The sequence below is a fragment of the Stegodyphus dumicola genome, chromosome 2 (assembly GCF_044657685.1).
Source record: "Stegodyphus dumicola isolate Sdum_Otavi_A_Nest chromosome 2, ASM4465768v1".
In the NCBI taxonomy this organism is placed as follows: Eukaryota; Metazoa; Arthropoda; class Arachnida; order Araneae; family Eresidae; genus Stegodyphus; species Stegodyphus dumicola.
The window spans coordinates 30,020,192-30,040,020 of record NC_140769.1 but is presented as its reverse complement, the minus strand read 5'-3'; the positions used below and the strand labels follow the sequence as shown (position 1 = coordinate 30,040,020).

The 19,829-nt window shown below is 32.1% G+C and overlaps 1 protein-coding gene and 1 long non-coding RNA gene across 2 annotated transcripts in view; one reads left to right on the top strand and one right to left on the bottom strand.

Annotated features, from left to right (window-relative positions):
• LOC146998375 (uncharacterized) overlaps positions 1 to 8,748 on the top strand; it is a 100,257-nt gene extending 91,509 nt beyond the window's left edge. Inside the window, exons 2-3 of the long non-coding RNA XR_015039298.1 lie at positions 6,216 to 6,320; positions 8,233 to 8,748. This is a non-coding gene — a long non-coding RNA (uncharacterized LOC146998375). The remainder of the gene's footprint in view (positions 1 to 6,215; positions 6,321 to 8,232) is intronic.
• Positions 1 to 19,829, bottom strand: part of LOC118194750 (uncharacterized) — a 631,198-nt gene that overhangs the window by 490,833 nt on the left and 120,536 nt on the right. The gene's annotated exons all lie outside the window — the stretch shown is intronic.

The following is a 19,829-nucleotide window of genomic DNA, read 5'->3' as shown; positions in this document are numbered from 1 at the left end:
GAATAACGTGGTGAGGCTAATGACCTATTCAACTTGATTAATGGTTGTAGAGCCCCGGCGGAGATAATTGAAAAGCTGACGTAATGTTTCCATGAACTAGGAACAATTTCAACCGCTTGTATGAACAACTTCTCAAAGAAAATGTTGTCTCAACAAATCTGAATTAAAATATACACTCGCAGCTGTGCTTCGAATGTTGTGTTTATGGAATTTATATTTTATGGTCATGTAGCCGTACATTAATTGAACATCACATCCTTAAAATAGAATAACAATATACAAATGTGAATGAAAGATGTGAAAAAGTATATATAGAATGTAGAATGATCTTAGTGTATTTAATCGTTTTTTTAATAACCACAGTCTGTGTATCATAAATCGTGTTATGATTTTGTGTTTATTATATTACTCATACTACATTATGTAAACTGAAATTAATTTACAGAATTTTAATATGATAATTGTAAATACTAAAAATTTATACACAGAATTCAGCAAATTGTGTGTTGAGAAAAGCATAGTTACTGGTTTATACATAGGAAAATGAACTCATAAAAATTGGAAAAAAATATATACTTTGATATACAAAATGATAAAATATGTTCGTAACTTCAGAAGAATTATGGATAATAATATTAAAAATAATATTAAAAATTATCAAATTACAATACTTAATTACTAACCACATGGTTACAAATTACTAAACAACATGGGAGCTAGTACAAAAGGGCTATTAGTCTCGAAAAGGTATTTTGCTTCGAATCACCATAAACAGTTCTATCACTTATTCGATTGTTGCCACCAAATATTATCGCTCTGTATTATATTTAAAAAAACTGAATAATAAAAATCTACATGAATGTATAAGTGTTTCTTGCATTGTAAATGAAAAACGGTGCCAAGAGTCATTAAATTTTGTATAACATAGTCCTCCACCTGAACATGGACACCTGCAAACCCAAATTTCGAAGCTCGAATTTTTTTTTTATTCTCCACTAGCTCCTACGCGGCCAGCCTTCGTCTGCTTTTAAATGCACTGGAAAAATGTCTAATGGAAACACCATTAAATTTAAAAACTGCACAACTGCACAGAAATTTGCTCACCAGAACAACTTTATCAAAAAGTAAATAAATAAAATAAAATAAATAAATAATTTTTAAAAAAATCTGAAAGATTTCAAATTTTTAATTACGTCCAAAGGGGGGTTTTTAAACATTTTGTCTGTTACATTTATTTATTAAATGTCACGGTCCTCGCATTTAAACCGTAAAATTCAGTTCAACAGAAATATCGCAAAATAGTTTTAAAATGAGCATATCTTTAGAATTTCCTATACAGAGACTCACGCGCTGGAGATAAAAATATTTTTTCTGTACAACGTTGCCATGGATCGCCTTGAAATCCTTGAGTTTGTTAATCAAAAATTCGTTAAAGTTGTACAAAATATGAAATTAATAATAAAAATCAATTCAAAACTTCAAAGTTGGTCTTCAATATGCTCATATTCGTAGGAGAATTACGTCATTCAAAATTCGATGGTTCTATGTACAGTTGCTTTATCATAATGCGAGAAATATATATACATTTATGCAGATGTTTCATAATTTAATTTCTTTAAATATAATGCAGGACTCTAATATTTGGTGGCAACAGTTTGAAAAGTGAAACGGACATTTATAGTGATTCAACGCAAAATCGCAAAACGAAAACAATGGTCCTTCAGGGACAAAGCCCTTTTGGACTAAGAATCCGAAAGGTTTCATATTTTAAATTACGTCCAAAGGGGCTTTTTTTTAACATTTCGTGTGTTACCTTTATTTATTAAATATCATGGTCTTCGCACTTAAACCATAAAATTAAGTTCAAGAGAAAAATCGCAAAATAATTTTAAATTGAGCATATTTTTAGAATTTCCGATACAAAGAATCACGCGCTATAGGTAATTTTTCCCCGTACAGTGTTGCCATTGCTCGCTTTGAAATTGTCTACTTTATTAAGCAAAAGTTTTACAAAATATGATATCGATACTAAAATAAATTCCAAATTCGCAGGAGGGTTACGTTATTCAAAATTTGATGGCTCTAGGTACCGTTGTTTTATCACAATGCAAGAAATAGATATACATTTATGCAGATTTTTCATTATTTAATTTCTTTATAATATAATACAAGGCGATAGCATTTGGTGGCAACAATTCGAAAAGTGAACCGACATTTATAGTGAATCAACGCAAAATGCCAAAACGAAATTAATAGTTCTTCTGGGCAAATTGCCTTTTGGACTAAAAATAAAGGATAACAAAACAAAAACTGCTTCTGAAGACTTTAAAAATCGCAATTTAAAGTCTCTATAACTTAAAACATTTTGCTAGTAGTTTTAAATTAACATGTATATTATGTAAATTATTTCATGGTTCAGCAACTATAAATAGCTTACGGAAAATATTTAAGTCTTGCATATCTTAGGGGGATAATATTTGATAGAAACAATTTGGAAAGTGAAACAACGCGTGTTGTGAATCAAATCAAAGTGTCAAAACGAAATTAATAGTGCTTCTGAGCAATTTACCTCTTTGGACTAATAACAAGTAAGTCCACAAATTTCTGTAAAAATGTATCACATAGTAAAAACATACAATGAAATAAATAATATACCTTAATACAAATATTAATTATCCTAATAAATAAATTAACCAACTTTCCGCTGCTTTCTCTTGACACTTGAAAAACTCGCTTCGAAGTTTACTGCCTCTTGTCTCTTTTTTTGTACCAAATGTCGAAGCCCTGGGTCTATTAGCTTACGCGCATCATGAAACACACACAGATGGACTCTTTCGTTTATTATGTGTAGGGATTTCCTATTTAATTAAACTTAAACGAATTTTGGATATAAAACTCGAAAATTTCAGAGCGAGCAGGGAGGACTGTAGCACTGTAGGGAATAACACATTTTCATCTCCAGCTCGGTAGAACGTCTATCCTAAATTCTAAAGATATGTTGCTTGTAAATATTTTGCACCTGAAAGGGGCGTTAGCCAAAAATGCTTTCCAAACGTGTATGTTTGGGTTAGTGAAAAAAATGCCAATTTGGGAGTAATAAAAATCTGAGAGCTATCAGATTTTATTTATTTTTTAAATACTTTTCTTTCTGTTGAAAAATATTTCATTGCGATTTCTTTTTATATTAAAAAAATATGATGTGTAAACCACATGACGTCCTTCTACAGAATATTATATTATGCTCAATTTTCCTACATTTCATTTAAACATATTGAATTAACAACTAACGCATTTTGAATTAAATCTACTTCTTCGATAGCGCATAAACCACAACAGAATAAATGCACTCTTTGAAGTTCACTATTTTTATTTACCAACTATAGCGATACTTTGGCGCTCGATTCACTTAACAGCGTTACATCTCATTCATTTTATAACTCAGAGTGCACAAAAAATTATATCATCTGAATATCTGCGCATCTACATGTTAAAGCACTCTTGTACGCAAAATTTCAACGTTCTGAGGCTACTCGTTTTTGAGTTATGCGAGATACATACATAACATACGTATACATGTACAGATGCCAGGAAAAATTCGCTTCGAAGTAAAAATAATAAAAACACAAAATATCTTCATTAAAAATTTAAAGATATAGAAAAAACTTAAAACACCAAATAGTGTTAAATTAAAAAAAAAAAATGCAATTAAAATTACAGTTTCTGCGCAAAAACCAGCAATTCAGCCAGCGGGCAAGAAGGCAGATTTTTGGTGCACAAAACTGAAAGTCTACTTTGGGTCTCATCCGACAAAAAGACACTGAAGGCGTAGAAATTGACATAACTTATCGTAGACGCTATGCTGAGTCAATATATGGGAAAATTTATTAGCTTATGATATATTCCCGAATGGATTAAACATAATGTAATTCGCAATAATAAACGAAGACTTTTACTTTGTTACAAAATTTCAACTTTCCGAGGCTATTCGTTTTTGAATTATGCGAGATACATACATACATACGTACGTACAGATGCCAGGTAAAAATATCTTCAGAATCCACTTTAAATCAGTTTTGTAATTTTTTGGGGGGCAAAGAGTCCTTTAATCTGTCCTTACGTACACATGTCACGGAAAAAAATTAAATTGCATTCGATAGCTGTCAGAATGGAGATTTTCGTTGAAATGTGATACTCGAAACTTTCTACGATCACAATACCTTCTTTTGTCACTTCGTACGAAGAAGTAAAAAACAATTTTTACAATTAAAACTAGAGTTTCTACGCAAAAACGAGCAATTCGGCGAGTAGGGAAGAAAGCAGATTTTTCGGTGCACAAAACTAAAAATTTCCTTTCGATCCCACTCAGCAAAAAGACACTGAAATTGCAAAAAGGCTTAATTCACTATTCCGCTAAGTTTTAAATGTAAGCAAATAGGGCTGTTATGGTAAAAAAAGGCTTAGCTGTACTTAAACAACTTTTAAATTGTTGATAATTCTACAACTATTCCATGCATATTAGCTAAAGGCATAAAACACTTAACCGGAAGATAAGAATAGCATAATTCAATTATTTTTAAAGGGAAAATGCACAATTTACTAACCTATAAGGAGGGAAAAAAACTGAGCTCACGGAGCCGAGTAACATAGTGGGTATATATGTACATATATATATATGCTTTTGGTGTAGCCGATTTCAATTAAAAACGGGGGTGCACAGCTGCATGTTATAGCAGTCCTATATACAAAATTTCAACGTTCCGAGGCTACTCATTTTTAAGTTATGCGAGATGCATACATACGTAAGTACGTCAGATGCCACGAATGGATTTTAAATAGTTTCTGCAACCAATTTTGGGAATAAGAGTCCTTACGTATAAATGTCAGGCAAGAACATCGTTAAATTTCATTCGGTAGCATTCACAATATATGTTTTCGGTAAATTATGATAGTTGTACGGATGTACGCCATTACAATACTTCCTTTACTTCATACAAGGAAGTTAAAAAAAGTGGTTTGCGATAGCTTTTATCAGTGTCTGTAAATTATGCTTTCTTGCACGTATTCACTGACAACACGAAAGCCTATATCGGAAAGCTTGCCTACGTACCTAAATTGTATGAATGCAAATTAATTTTTTAAAGAATGTTACACACTTTGAATGCCGTGTCGATACGTTTAATATGCTTCAGAAAACTTTTAACTCCTTCCTTTAATTACTTATCTATTACTCAATGTCTTATGTCCCCATAACGTATGGAGTAACGAATTTCAGTTTAATTCCATTTTAATAATATAATGTTATGAAGACAAGTTATGTGATATGACGCTGAAGAAATTTTCTTTTTAAAATCCTGATTTTACACATTATCTTTAAAACTTCCCGAAAATAAATATGAAACATTCTGGAATTAAAAATAATGCAATTAGAATATCATTCCCGTTGTTGACTAAAAGTCTGTTTCATTTCACTGCACTGAAAATTGCTTTTCTCTAAAGATCATCAAATGGAATTTTTAATCCCAAAGCAATTTCGTTTTAAAGCACTATTTTGAGGTCTAAACGAATTTTCAATTGAATGATAACGAAGCTACTTTATAAAAGTTTCGGCTTCAAACTCAGCAAAGATAAATGTTGCAGATGCAAATTTCTGCATGTATAACTTATTCATGAATACGAATTTCTCATTACCCCTAAATAAAGGAAATAAACAATTCTCTTTAATTTATTTGCAAGATTCTTTCCTCTGTGGATTTCAAACATTTTCTTTAAATGTTTGTTGCAAATTATATTAAATTTATTTTATTCCCGCTTTTAAAATATTCCAGCATCTTATTGCTGTTTAATGCTTACGAGTTAAAAGAATTTGCACCTGATGATTATGCTTAAGATATTATATTACATTATATTTATAATAAAGTGGAGCACGCAGCGAAAAACATAAAATACTCGATTAAAACGATATGTTGACATTTATGAGGTCACGGTCACGATGATTATTCCTTTTTGTTTCCTACATATTTTCAATTCAGATTTACGAGTATAAGTTAATTTATAATAATTACAATACCCACGTGATTGATGTAGATAAAAGGACATAGTAATACAAATCAAGTTAACAAAGCTCTAAAAGAAATCGTGTTTTAATACATGTAATTTTGTATTTAATTTTTGTACATTGAGTCTGAAAACTGAATTTTCTTATATTAACATTTCAGGTGAGAACACTTTAAGAAATGCTAAGGAGAAAGGACCGAGTTTTCCCAGTAGGACTCGTTCGCTTACTTTGCAACAAAAGTGAACTATTTTATACAGTAACTTAGGTTAGTATGCAGTATACGTTTACTGTTTTGCTTCAAAATAGAGTATTACTGTGCTATAGAACAAACTATTTGTTAAAAAAATAACTTTAACACATGCGATAAAAGATTCTTATGATTTCTATAGGTTTCTAATTATATTGAAAAATTTCTAAATTCTTTATTACTTAATATATATCAAAATGCAGGAAAGGTTTACGGTTTTACTCAGAATTTAATATTAGTCTGCTACAGGACAGATGAATTAGTCATTGGAATACATTTGGTTTTGTTTTGTTTATTGAATTATTGAAAAGCACGCGAGGGCTATCTGCCTAACGAAAGGCATTTCGTGGAGAACTTTCTAAGGAAATTGGCTCGTATACACGTTACACATGGGGACGCCACGAAAACACTCATGCAGCCAGCCTATTCATCTGGACTCGAACCCAGGTCGGAACTACCACTGTACAGCGACAATACATCTCGGTCACTGGGGGGCCCAATGGAATACTTTTAACACATGAGATTATGCGATTTCTTTAATGTTCTAGCTAGGAATTTCCGAAGACATAAGTACTCATTAAAGGAATACGTTTTCTTTTCATTTTAAAAACTCGAACATTCCTATTTCGTAAGCTTCTATTTAGTTCACTTATAGTTTTCCCCAATGGTCGAAACTTTGTCATCGATATATTACGTATATCCTGACAAGATGGATAATTGATTTTCTTCCTCGTTTCCAGATGCCCTTTTGGCATAATGGGAAGCACACTCGATGCGAGTACGAAAAATCCAGGGTTCGAGAGCCGTCGAAGGCGCTGCGCATTTTTCATATCGCCTGGTTAGAAAAAGAAAAAAAGCTAATGAGTCTATAAGTTGAGCCCGATCGGGTCCCTAACCCCAGTCGCTCTTACATTTTCACGTCTCCTCTTTTTTTTTTCTTAAAAAAAAAAAAAAAAAAAAAAAAAAAAAAACCTAATGACTCTAGAAAGCTATCGATTTTAAATTTTATACACACATTGTTTGTCGATGATAATAGAATGGGGTAAAACGGTAATTTTAAAATAAGATTTAGATTTTTTCATTTAATGTTTAAATGGTTTTCGGCAGATTTCGAAGAAAGTGAAAACATCAGAATTTTACTGCACCATCGAATAGATCGGAAAAAATTTTAATGGATTTTTAAAATTTTAAATTTAATAGTGAAATTATTTTTCGCACATATATTTCCTTAACGAACGCCCTTAAACTCACAAACGATTACTATTCATACATGAAATTGAAGAGGGTGGGTATTTTAAATGAAGTTTGTAAGAAAATTTTAATGCTTTTCTTATTTCAGTTTCTGGAAAATTTTCAGAAATCATTCGATTTTGTCTACTATTTGAGTTAACAGAATTAATGGAAGTAAAAACAAATGTAATTTGTCACTCTTGAAAAACGGTTTTTGAACCGAATAAATTAAGTGGCAATATGCCATCGAGAATATAAAAATTGAAATAATATACGATAAGAAAAAGTGTTCACAAAATAAACTTATTTAAAACTCATAAAATAAATATCAAACTAAAAGAAGAAAAATTTTAAGAGAACAAGAATTAAAATAATTCTCTTTACAAAATTCATGTACAATTTTATATAACGAATAATAAAAACGCGAGCATCTAAAGCAATCAGATCTAGTTACTGAATTGCATTGTCAAAGTTTAAGCCATCATTTATAAATTTATAAATTTACCAAGACCGCACACGCTGTCATAATTCGTGATATACAATTGTAGACGAATTTTGTTATTTAATCCCTTCTTTCTATGAAAATGTATGATAAATTATTTTTTCTTTCAATTCATTAACTGTTCTATGAGTTTTAAATAAAATACATTTTTATAAAATCCCTTTTTTAATCTTTCATACAATTTTCTTTTCTTTGCAGGTATTGCTTCAAAAAACTGACATTGCTCGAAGAAACATTTTGAGACAAAATGTGTAAATTTAAAACAAATTCTAAGCAGTTACTTCATTCAGGTTTCTTTTGTGTAATGCATTCAATTAGCTTAGATCACTTTATCCCGGAAACTTGAATATGTACGTATTTTGGGCTGAATAAAAATGAGCTGAAAAGAATGTGTTGACAAAATGCAACTCAGCTAGGAGAAATTCCTAATGAACCCAGAACAGAATGAAGATTGCTATCATAAAATTAAGTGCTGTGCTTCCGTGTATTAATAGATTACATTTTGTTACCTGAATAAAACTTCTATGAAGTATTGTACTTCTTCCGAGGTTCGAGCTCGGGACCTCCGGTACGGCAGTCAGCGTCGCTAACCACTGTTCCGGTTGGGCGGCTTTGTGCAATTATGCATTGTAAACGTAATACAGTTTAGGAACAGGGTCTTCATTTATACATATTTGTGTATTCAATTTATATTATTTGGTGGTTGAAATGATAGAGGCGAATAAATCCCTAACGTGTTTAAGAAATGATTTAGTGGCTATTGATATAATATGTGTAATGAGCTAAGAGTACTACAGTATAAAATTAGTTACCATTATACAATGAAGAGAAGAATTTAAATAATAAGACAATGGCTGTAAGGTGTAATCACTTGCTGCTATACGTCACTGACGATTACGCATCACTTGATCATCGAGGGATAAACTGGTTTAATAGTTATCTTAAGATTAGTTTTCGGAGCAAAGAATTTGACTTTCCGCAAGCGCTATTGTTTAATTTGGTAAATCTTACGTAATTTTAAGACCATAAATGTTGATTAAATTAGCTAGGTAATAAAGTAATAATTCTATTTCCTTCCTTTTGCTTTTTTGTTAGCTTTCAAAGTAATAAATATTAGCTAAATTTTAAACACAAATATGTATTGCCTAGTCAGCTGGCATAGATAATCGATTCCTTGTTTAACAGTTACTATATGTACCATGAAACCACTGGAAAGGTCAGTGGTTTAGATAAGAACAAAAGTCTGATAAGGATGAAATTATTTGCTGTTTAATGTTTACTTATAGAATAAAGTGTCGAATCATTCTTATGATTTTTGCTGCGTTTTGGAGCTAATGATCATTTTCAGTTTAGACTGTGTTGAATCTTAAGTTTTAATCATTTCACTTCCACGAATAGCGATGGAAAAATGATGCAAGACATAAAACTACAAATACTAAATTTGTAATTATGAGTTTTAAATTTATTATAGTCATATTTATGCTTTTAACTTTCCTCTTCTGTTGTTATTTAAGCGCAGATGTACATCTAATCTGGAAATAACGATTCATTTAAGTTAATGAGAGCTTTGGTAATTTGTAGAGATTTCATTTGATAAACGTTATGATTTGTGAAGCGTTTTCCCATTTTTTCACCTCCAGTTTTCATGGTGTAATTCGAAAGTACGCCTCGCTAGCAATCGCAAGGCCCACATTTCGTGTTACAGGCAGGAGCAGGGCATATTTCTCATGTCTCGTTTTCCGAAATAAAATACCTAATGAAACCTATGAAATACGTAATTGTAAATAATTGTTAATTTCTAAAAATTCGGAAGCTATACAGTATTTAATTCTCAAGTTATCTGCGCTTTTAATGAAGGGGGCCATAAATTGGTAAATTACTTTTAATTCAAACATAAGAATCCTTATAAACTTTGCATGCAATATTTTTCGACTTGAATTGCATAATACTTTAAGACAGTTTTTTTGCTTTTGCACTGAATTAAGATTACAAATAAATAAAACAGAAATAAAAGTAATCGATGGTAAAATATTCGAATAACTCGCCCCTGAAAAGAGTTGATTGCGCATTTTCTCTTCCTAGACATATTGAAATTATCTCCTTGAAGGACACAGAATTCTGCCGGTTATTACTGTTTATTTAAAGCTTTTACTTACAACAGAATGTGATAGGGGTTCGTTACAGTCAGGAGAAGGTGTTGTAGAGACATAAGGTTTTTTTTTTTTTTTTTTTTTTTTTTTTTTGAAAGCAGGCAAGATGAAAAATTAGCAATCGCATTCGCCGGGAATCGATCCACGGACCTCTGGCATACCGGCTCAGCGTGCAGAACCACTACACCACGAAGGCACGCTAGGAAGGCGAGAGAAATACTTTATAGTGTTCATGTAGAAAATATGAATGATAGTCTGTCTAATAATACTAAAACACACAGTTGATTATAATGTATATTAAGAAACTAAATAAAGCATTTCTTATAATGTTTCTCATTTTATTTGCGTTAACAAGAGAAAAATATATGCTACTCTTGGAGAATGTCTCAAAACAGTCAAGTATTTTTAAAAAAAATTCATTAATAAAATAAAATAAGAAATTACGTTTTCAGAAATGATTAGAATTACATTCAGAAGAATCGCTCAAATATTTGTAAAGTCTTTATTAAAAGTAGAACATAAAAGTATTTAATTAGTGGATCAATGTACTTAAGATCATGTATCGTACCTTAAGAGAACATTGAAAGGAAGGCTTTTAATTTTATGCATGTCTCATCTAAAACAAAGCCTGAACGGTCCTCAGTCGACGAATCTAAGCCTCTTGAGAATTATTATTCACCATTTAGCTCGAGCACCAGATTAAAAGAAAGGGGTTGACCTTGACGAAAAATAGGCTGTGCGTTTGCTCCAATTTGAAATCGGTATTTTCGAATTACTGGCCAGAAATGCTTTTCATTACCCCACAGGAGAATGTGGGAAAATTTTCTAACGTCTCTGAAAACAAGTCTTATAAGAAATTTGCTTGGAATTGCTTAACTTATGTCCTACGCACTGCGCATTAAGATTGCGTGGAGAAAACGCCTTTCATTTCTTAGAAGTTTATCTTCCGTAATCATTGCCATTGTAGTATTTGTTGAGAACTTTAAAGTAATGAAAGATATATAGAATTAAATTGTGGAATAATGCTCGAAAACTGTCTTTAAGACGTCATTGTATTTCAATAATGTGTTCCCTAAGATGTTCTAACGCAGTTACTTACTCTTTGAACATTATTCATGTCAAGTGCTTATTTATGCGTCAAGAGGTACAGTCCTTCCAAAATGACATATTTTACACTTCAGAATGATAAAGTGAGAAAGATATTTTTCATAAATGTCTGCGTCTGGAAGATTAATGGTTGTTGACTGTGAAATGTGGAGGTGTGATTTAACAATAATTACCATTTCTTACGAGGAAAATGTCTGCGGATTTCACAATATATCAAAACAGCTGAATAATGATTTGGAAAAATATCCTAACTTAAAAAGACAGCTCACGTTTCGGTAGTTTATTCAAAGTACTAATAACATGATGTATTCAGACGTAATTCTTAACTTGTACAAATACACATTCCAAAAATGGGTTCACTGAAAGTATAATCCACAATTTCTAAAAATAAAACGAAATATCTAAATAGAATACGACTGGAATTTTTAGTTTGAAAACGTGAAAACTTTTAGGTTATTGATTAAACTACTAACTTATGCGCTATATTTATGTCAACTTTAAGTTTAGATAAGGAATTCAAGCTATTATAGTGCTAATTCTAGCTTTCAAATTATACAGCGAATTTATTTTAAATCTTTAATATAAATTTAGAGTTTATGTAAATTATTAAGGTAATTTGAAATGGTTGCAAATTTAAAATTGAGTGCAATTCTTAGATTTAGCACAGACCTCCATGTCTTTCCAACGGAAATCGTGAATGCTCCCGTTTATAGAGATGACATTCTTGATGCTTATGTGCGCCCATGTGCCGGGGCAATAGGTGATGCTTTCCTGTTACAGGACGATAACGCAAGACCACACAGGGCTCGCATCGTAAATGATTATCTTCAACAGGAAACAATTATTTGCATGGAGTGGCCAGCTCGATCCTCGTACATGAATCCTATCGAGCACGTTTGGGATGCTTTAGAGAGACGTCTAGCTGCTTTCAATCCGCCCCCTTAGACCCTTGCCGCGCTTGCAACTGCTTTGCAAGAGTAATGGCTCTCACTTCCTATGGAACTGATAGACCGCATAATTGAAAGCATCACACATCGCTGTATGTGCTGTATTGCTTATAAAGGCGACCATATTCCATACTAAAGGTACTTTTCCTATAGCAAACCGACACCTTCGATTTGTTCATTTTATACATGTGCTAATTTCTATACTACCATAATTGTCTGGTAATTTATTTTTATGTTATTTGATACCTTACTATGTGTTGTATATTATAGGTAAGTTTCATAAAATTCTACATGCAACTTTTTCAGTAATCGTGATTTTTGTGATTTTTCTTTAATTTATGATAACCAGTGTATATAGTGGCGTTCTACGGGTTCGTGGATTTGGAGTGATTGATGACAACACTTGAAGAATCAAAACATAATTTATTCGTGAGTATTACACAGGAGAATTCCAAAGGCATGGTTAAATTCGACAAAAACTATGATAAACATGCTTAAGCAATTAATAACACAGCCTTTAGGCTATCAGGCTATAACAGTAAAGACAGTTTCACAGCAAAGCACTAGAGTACAGTTCACGACTCGATTCGGTCGCTCTTGGAACTCAAAGCGCTGCTACTGAACTCAGCGTAATGAAGATACTCTCCACGATAAACTCATGACGCACTAGATGATGCGCTGCTATTCCGCGTTTAAGCAGAGTTTATATAACTTATTGACCTGCCTTCAAGAACATTCTGGGGTAAACCGGTAAGAATTCGTTCTAAAATGTTCTCGCTCCGTCTATGGCATATCGCCGAATCTGGCAACTCTATCTTTCTTTGCCCTTTCCTGGTAATCCTAAACCTGCTTTGCGGGGAAGCTATCTTACCGCAGCTGGATATTTCGTAGCAATATTAAGTAGAGTTATTATAATACTACTTTATCATAGTTATTATTTTTATACTGGCTAACTCAGAAAAACGGGATCTTCTGAAATGAGTAGTGGCAGCCATGTACAGTTGACAGCGCTGCGGAACAGGGACCTTGAGCTGTGAGCAGACATGCCGTTTAGTATTCATGGATCAGTGGAACAGTCAACAGCCTGCTTATCGCCATAAAAATGTTTTACAGAAAGAATGATTGTTTGGAAGCTGTGCAGGTAGAATTCTGATATTTTCTCAACTTAGGGCATTCTGGTCGGGTTTTCCCGATACATGCGCTAAAACCCTGAATTACAAACTTTGAAGAAACTTGAGCTGGTATAAAAATAAACCAACAGGATGACCGGGCAGTGGTTGCAAGAGCACCAGATTTCTCCGTTTGTCACTTTGTTTTGTGTGCGAGTAGTGGTGGTGGTAGGGAGGGCTACCTTAAAAATTAGGTCTACACGACTCAGCCAAGAGTACTGAAATAGGTGAAACAAAGAATTTAAGAAATTCGTGATATTCCAGCTGAGATGTTGCAGAAATCAATGGGGAACCTCAACAGCAGAATTGTAAGAATGCATAAGTGCAAGAGGTCGCCATCTACAGGACGTAAGTTTCAACCTCTAATCATTTGGATTACTGTTTCTTAAAAGGCAGTTTGTATTGGTTCAATTGTTATCAATAAAACGTTTTTGTTAGTTTTGATTCTTTTCTATTTTTATTGGTTTTTTTTTTAAAGTTCCCGTTTTTTTTTGTGTCACACTGTATTTGCTATTATAATACTATTTCTATTATTACATCTCTTATTTCGAAAGAATTTTATTCGGTTATGCCTCTTTTAGCAAGAAAACTATTCTTACTATTAAATGGTTCATTATTTAGTTTCTTAAATATGAAAGCAAATAAATGAATTAAATATAGCAATTATTATGCCATGCATTGATCAAACGCAAACGCATAGAAATAAAAAAGAACGAAAACATTAGGGAAATCAAGTTCATTGGAAAAATACACCTACAGCCAAAAACATTAATTCAGGTCGATAACATGGGAGTTTGTAAACATGGGAGAACTTAAAGAAATTTATTGCGGTTAAGAATTTTTTGAATAATTTCCGTAAAGGAAAAAGAAAATAATAAAAAAAGAACAGCGATATTCAGCTGTGGAGATGATTTTCCCCTGAATTTAGATTCATGCGATTTAATCAGCTGCTCCGAAAATTTCTTACTTTTTACTGTATTTTACTATTTATTACTGTATTTTTACTTACTGTATTTTTTACTTACTCTATTTTTTACTTACTGTATTTATTTACTGTATTTTTTACTGTATTATTTTTCTGTATTACTGTATGAAAATTTCTTACTTTACTTTTTACTGCGGTTTATTAAAATCCAAGTATTGTTTAACTTGGGCTGAAGTCTTAAGATTTAGTTTTATAGGAATAAATCGTGCTTTTTAATAAAATCAGACTAAGTATTTTTGAATAGTATTTAAACAGTATATGAGAACTCAATAAATGTTTTTCGTAACAGTCTAAAACAGAAGAATGACGTGAAAATTATTGTTGTCGTTTTTGACTGTGAAATTTTTTTTTTTTTTTTTTTTTTTTTTGTGATTTTTTTAACTTATTCGAAAGTACTACAAGAACACATTGCAGATATTTAAAATATTAACTTTTTAAAACATTCTTTTGACCTATTAAACGTGTTTACTATTGTAAAAATTCTTCAAATACTAAAAACTATATCAACTTTGGTATAGTATTACCGTTTATTAATTTTGCATCTAAGGAAAAGTATATCTAAGAAAAAATAAATATCTATATATATTTTGCATCATAGCAATGAAGAGAATTTTTCCTCTGAAAAAAGCTGCTCTCTATCATATTCTTTCGAAATACGTAAAGTATAATCCCTAAATTGTAGCCAGTTTAAAGTCGATTTTTCATGATACTAGAGATCAAAACGCCTTGTTGAATGTAAGTAATGCAAATAAAATAAATAAATGGCTTAAATATGCCCTGCTTTAACTCTTCAATTTAATTACTTTTTATTATTATCTTGTAGAGACATTAGGTTATTTTGAGGCCAGAGAGATGAAAAGTTAGCAACGCCTTCGCCGAAAATCGAACCACGGACCTATGGGATACGCGCCTATCGTGCAGACCACCACACTACGAAAGCATGCCAAGAAGGCGGAAGAAATACCTTATATACTCCCCCTTTTAAAGGGCGACTGGAGTTTTTAGGGGACCCAATCGCCAAATTCTTGGTGCGGAGAATCATCATCCAATACCCTTTTAGTTCGGGCTCCACTGTAGGGACATTAGGTAATCTTGAGGGCGGGCAGATGAAAATTAGCAACGCTTTCGCCTTGAAGCGAACCACGGACCTCTGAAATACGCGCCCAGCGTGCAGACCACCACACCACGATGGCTGGCCAAGAAGGCAGGACAAATACCTTATAATCGTATGACCAGACGTCAAAGAATTTACATTTAATAATTAGTATTAAAGTTAACATTGGATCTTCATTTAATTTATTATCAACTACTGTAGTAATACTTTAGTGTCATTTAACGTTATAATCAAGGTTAAATTTTACATCAAAAATAATATTTTCGTGTTGCCAGAAGCTTTGTAATTTGAGAAATATTCTATAATCAATAATAATATCATTAAAATAATTGCCAAGCTGCAAGTAAATTAACCCAAATTTGAAACACGCCACTAAAACGCATGATACGAAATAACACTTATTTTCTTAACCATTTCAGTCAGAATACAGCTGCATGTATCGTAAACGAAATAATACATTCTGAAATATTACTCTTATCATGAAATATCTTTTTATCAAAAACTTAACACTGTAAGCAGAAAAAGCGACTAATTAATTAAGAAGGACTGTAAGTACTGTTTAAAGTTTAAACTAATGCAACTCAGCTAAGAAGAGGTACTGATAATCATTTATACTGTGTGCACAGTTTGCGTAAAACGGGCACACTAAACTGTTAGATAATCTAGGTTTTTAAATCCTATTCCGTTTAGAGAGGATCCGTTATGTTGATTTTTTAAAATACCACACGTTTAAACTCACTTCATTTGACAATGACTGATGACTTCTCTTGGTCTGCCGATACCGTTGGCATGGCTACTAAAACGAAATAAGGAAGAAGGGAGAGAAAATGTTTGAGCATACCTTAATCCTCTTTTTACTTGGCCTGAAGCAAATATCAATAAGAAAAAAATTAAAAAATTGTTTACAATGTCGAAATATTAATTCTTCTATTATTCATAATGAAGTGTTCTACGGGATCGAGGATTGGGTGTAATTGATGATAACTATAAAGAATGAAACCACAATTTATTCTCCAGTATTATACAAAACAGTTTCAAAGACACATTTACAGTCGTCGAAAAACTACGGTAGACACGCTGAAACAATCAGCAACACTGCCTTCAGGCTATAACGGTAAAGACAGCTTCGCGGCAAAGCATTAAAATGCAGCTCCCGACTCGGCCGATCGTTCTCAAGCTACTCTCTGAACTCAAGACACTACTACACTACTACTGTCTCAGGACAGGCAGGTATATATAGAGGTAACTCACCGTGGAGAATATTCTCGAGAAAGACGCTAAGAATGCTCTCGCTCCGTCTATGGCATATCGCCAAATGGAAGATTTCGAGCCAAATTTGGCAGCCACTCCTTTCCTTGCTTCTTTCTGGCAATCCTAAAGCCGCTACCTCATCGCAACTGGGCATTTCGCAACGATAATTGAGATATACTTCTTTAAAATTTTGTTGAATTTTTCAGTTAAACGATGTTTAAAACTCAGGCTGATATTTTAATTTTCTGGAGGATAAATTTGTAAAATATTGCACCGTTTCTTTCTTTATTTCAGATGCAGTATTTTGTCCAACTGAAGAAATGTTATAAAATTCTATAATGCTAGGTGGATTTAATTCGCTGTGAAAGATTTAATTGGCTACAAAAAACTTGTTATTTTTTAATTACATTTCATGTTTAAGCGTGGTGAGAATAATTGATATTTAAGGATTTTTTCTTTATTTTGGAGATTTATCCTGTGCTTCTTGCTGATTGGAATTATCTTTTAATGTTAAGTGAAACAATCCTTTACTCCATTAAAGGATCCAACAATCGTTTAATGTTACGTGAAAGATGAAATTAGAGAGTTAGAATGCATTTTCAGGTATCTGACTTTTTCTAGTTATTTCCTTTTTCTCACGAACGTTTGGCTTATAAAACGTTAGTTTGTCTCTGGTGCAGCAGTTTCAAAAGTGGCAAACTGAGAAATAGAATATCAGAATACGTTTGAGCAGTTCAGGCATTAAGTTAAAAAAGACATTGTAAATTGCTTATTTATTCTCACATTATATATGGTTAACGCATTGTGAAAATAAAATGCCAATAACTTGGTAAAAACGTAAGGACTTTAAGTTTAAATATTTTTCTTTATTTCCGTATATCAAAACATTATTTCTAAAACTTGAAAACTAATATCTTCATATACGTTTTATATGACAAAAGGAAAGATTCCGCGTTTCTAAATAAATGTATTTCCATTTAGATAATAAAGACTTTCCAGGAACAAAATCGCCGTTTCTAGTCACGAATCTTTCTTTGCGACATCACGTGCAACCGAAATCCAATAACATTAGACCTCAGAGAGAAATATTATCCTTTTGAGAGCAGAAAAACTTCTGTAAATATCAACGGAATCTGAATTTAAAGGCTTTTATCATGAATTGCCTTCGCATATATTATGTTAAGGTGTTTTTAAAGAATCTCTGAAATAAAAGAACTCTAAGCAATGCATATAAACTACGTGCTAGTTTAAAAAAAAATCTAAGAAAATATAGAGCAATTGCTATATGTAAAATTAAGGAAACAACACTCCAGATGCTTTATATTTTATACAACACGCTGTCGATTTTAAAGATGATAATATGTTTCATCAAACACTGCAAATAATAAATAATATAAATGTAGCTGCCTAAAAAGAGATTTCCCTTGGGGTCGACTGAGAGCAATCCCAGTAAACTGGCTAGGTCAGTATCTAGACAGACTCGAATTCTGGGGAAAATTTAACATTCTTCGCAGTGACTAGAAACATCGTTTATTCGGTGTTGGTGTATGGACCAAGAGTGCCCTTCCTCCTAGCGCACTGCCTAAGAAGAGACGTACCTTTCTAAAGATAACTGGTTAACATCACATATAGGAAAATTCACGAGAACTTCTATAAAATCTCACTGTTACCCAGGATTACCAATGGTAACAAACATCTGTTCTTATCTCTTTTTAAGAGAAAAATCATGTTTTATTATTTTTTCTCATGAAGATGAGGGACCTATCTCTACATTGCATTCGAAAACGGAATTTAAATAATGATTGGTAAAACAGAAATATGACTGACGCACGTTTTAGTAATAGCTCCCCTACAATGACTAGGGCAAAATGTCTAACTCATGAAAGTATATAAAATCCATATTCGGTACAGCAAACAGCCGTTATAAAAACCTTTTATTAATTTTCAAAACATGTCGCGTAGGTATACGAATCATAAAATAGTAGTATACGGTATGGCCCTGGCGAAATCTTGAAGATTGTTGCTAACACGGAAATGGGGCATTTACTTTTCCTCATAAACACAAAATACCACTATCAAGACTAAAAACAATAACTATAAATGCCTAAAAGTAAATCAGTCATGCTCACGAATGTAATATGGCTATAAACGAATGTAATATGGCTATAAACTCAACAAAAACAATAACTATAAATGCCTAAAAGTAAATCAGTCATGCTCACGAATGTAATATGGCTATAAACTCAACAAAAACAATAACTATAAATGCCTAAAAGTAAATCAGTCATGCTCACGAATGTAATATGGCTATAAACTCAACAAAAACAATAACTATAAATGCCTAAAAGTAAATCAGTCATGCTCACGAATGTAATATGGCTATAAACTCAACAAAAACAATAACTATAAATGCCTAAAAGTAAATCAGTCATGCTCACGAATGTAATATGGCTATAAACTCAACAAAAACAATAACTATAAATGCCTAAAAGTAAATCAGTCATGCTCACGAATGTAATATGGCTATAAACTCAACAAAAACAATAACTATAAATGCCTAAAAGTAAATCAGTCATGCTCACGAATGTAATATGGCTATAAACGAATGTAATATGGCTATAAACTCAACAAAAACAATAACTATAAATGCCTAAAAGTAAATCAGTCATGCTCACGAATGTAATATGGCTATAAACTCAACAAAAACAATAACTATAAATGCCTAAAAGTAAATCAGTCATGCTCACGAATGTAATATGGCTATAAACTCAACAAAAACAATAACTATAAATGCCTAAAAGTAAATCAGTCATGCTCACGAATGTAATATGGCTATAAACTCAACAAAAACAATAACTATAAATGCCTAAAAGTAAATCAGTCATGCTCACGAATGTAATATGGCTATAAACTCAACAAAAACAATAACTATAAATGCCTAAAAGTAAATCAGTCATGCTCACGAATGTAATATGGCTATAAACTCAACAAAAACAATAACTATAAATGCCTAAAAGTAAATCAGTCATGCTCACGAATGTAATATGGCTATAAACTCAACAAAAACAATAA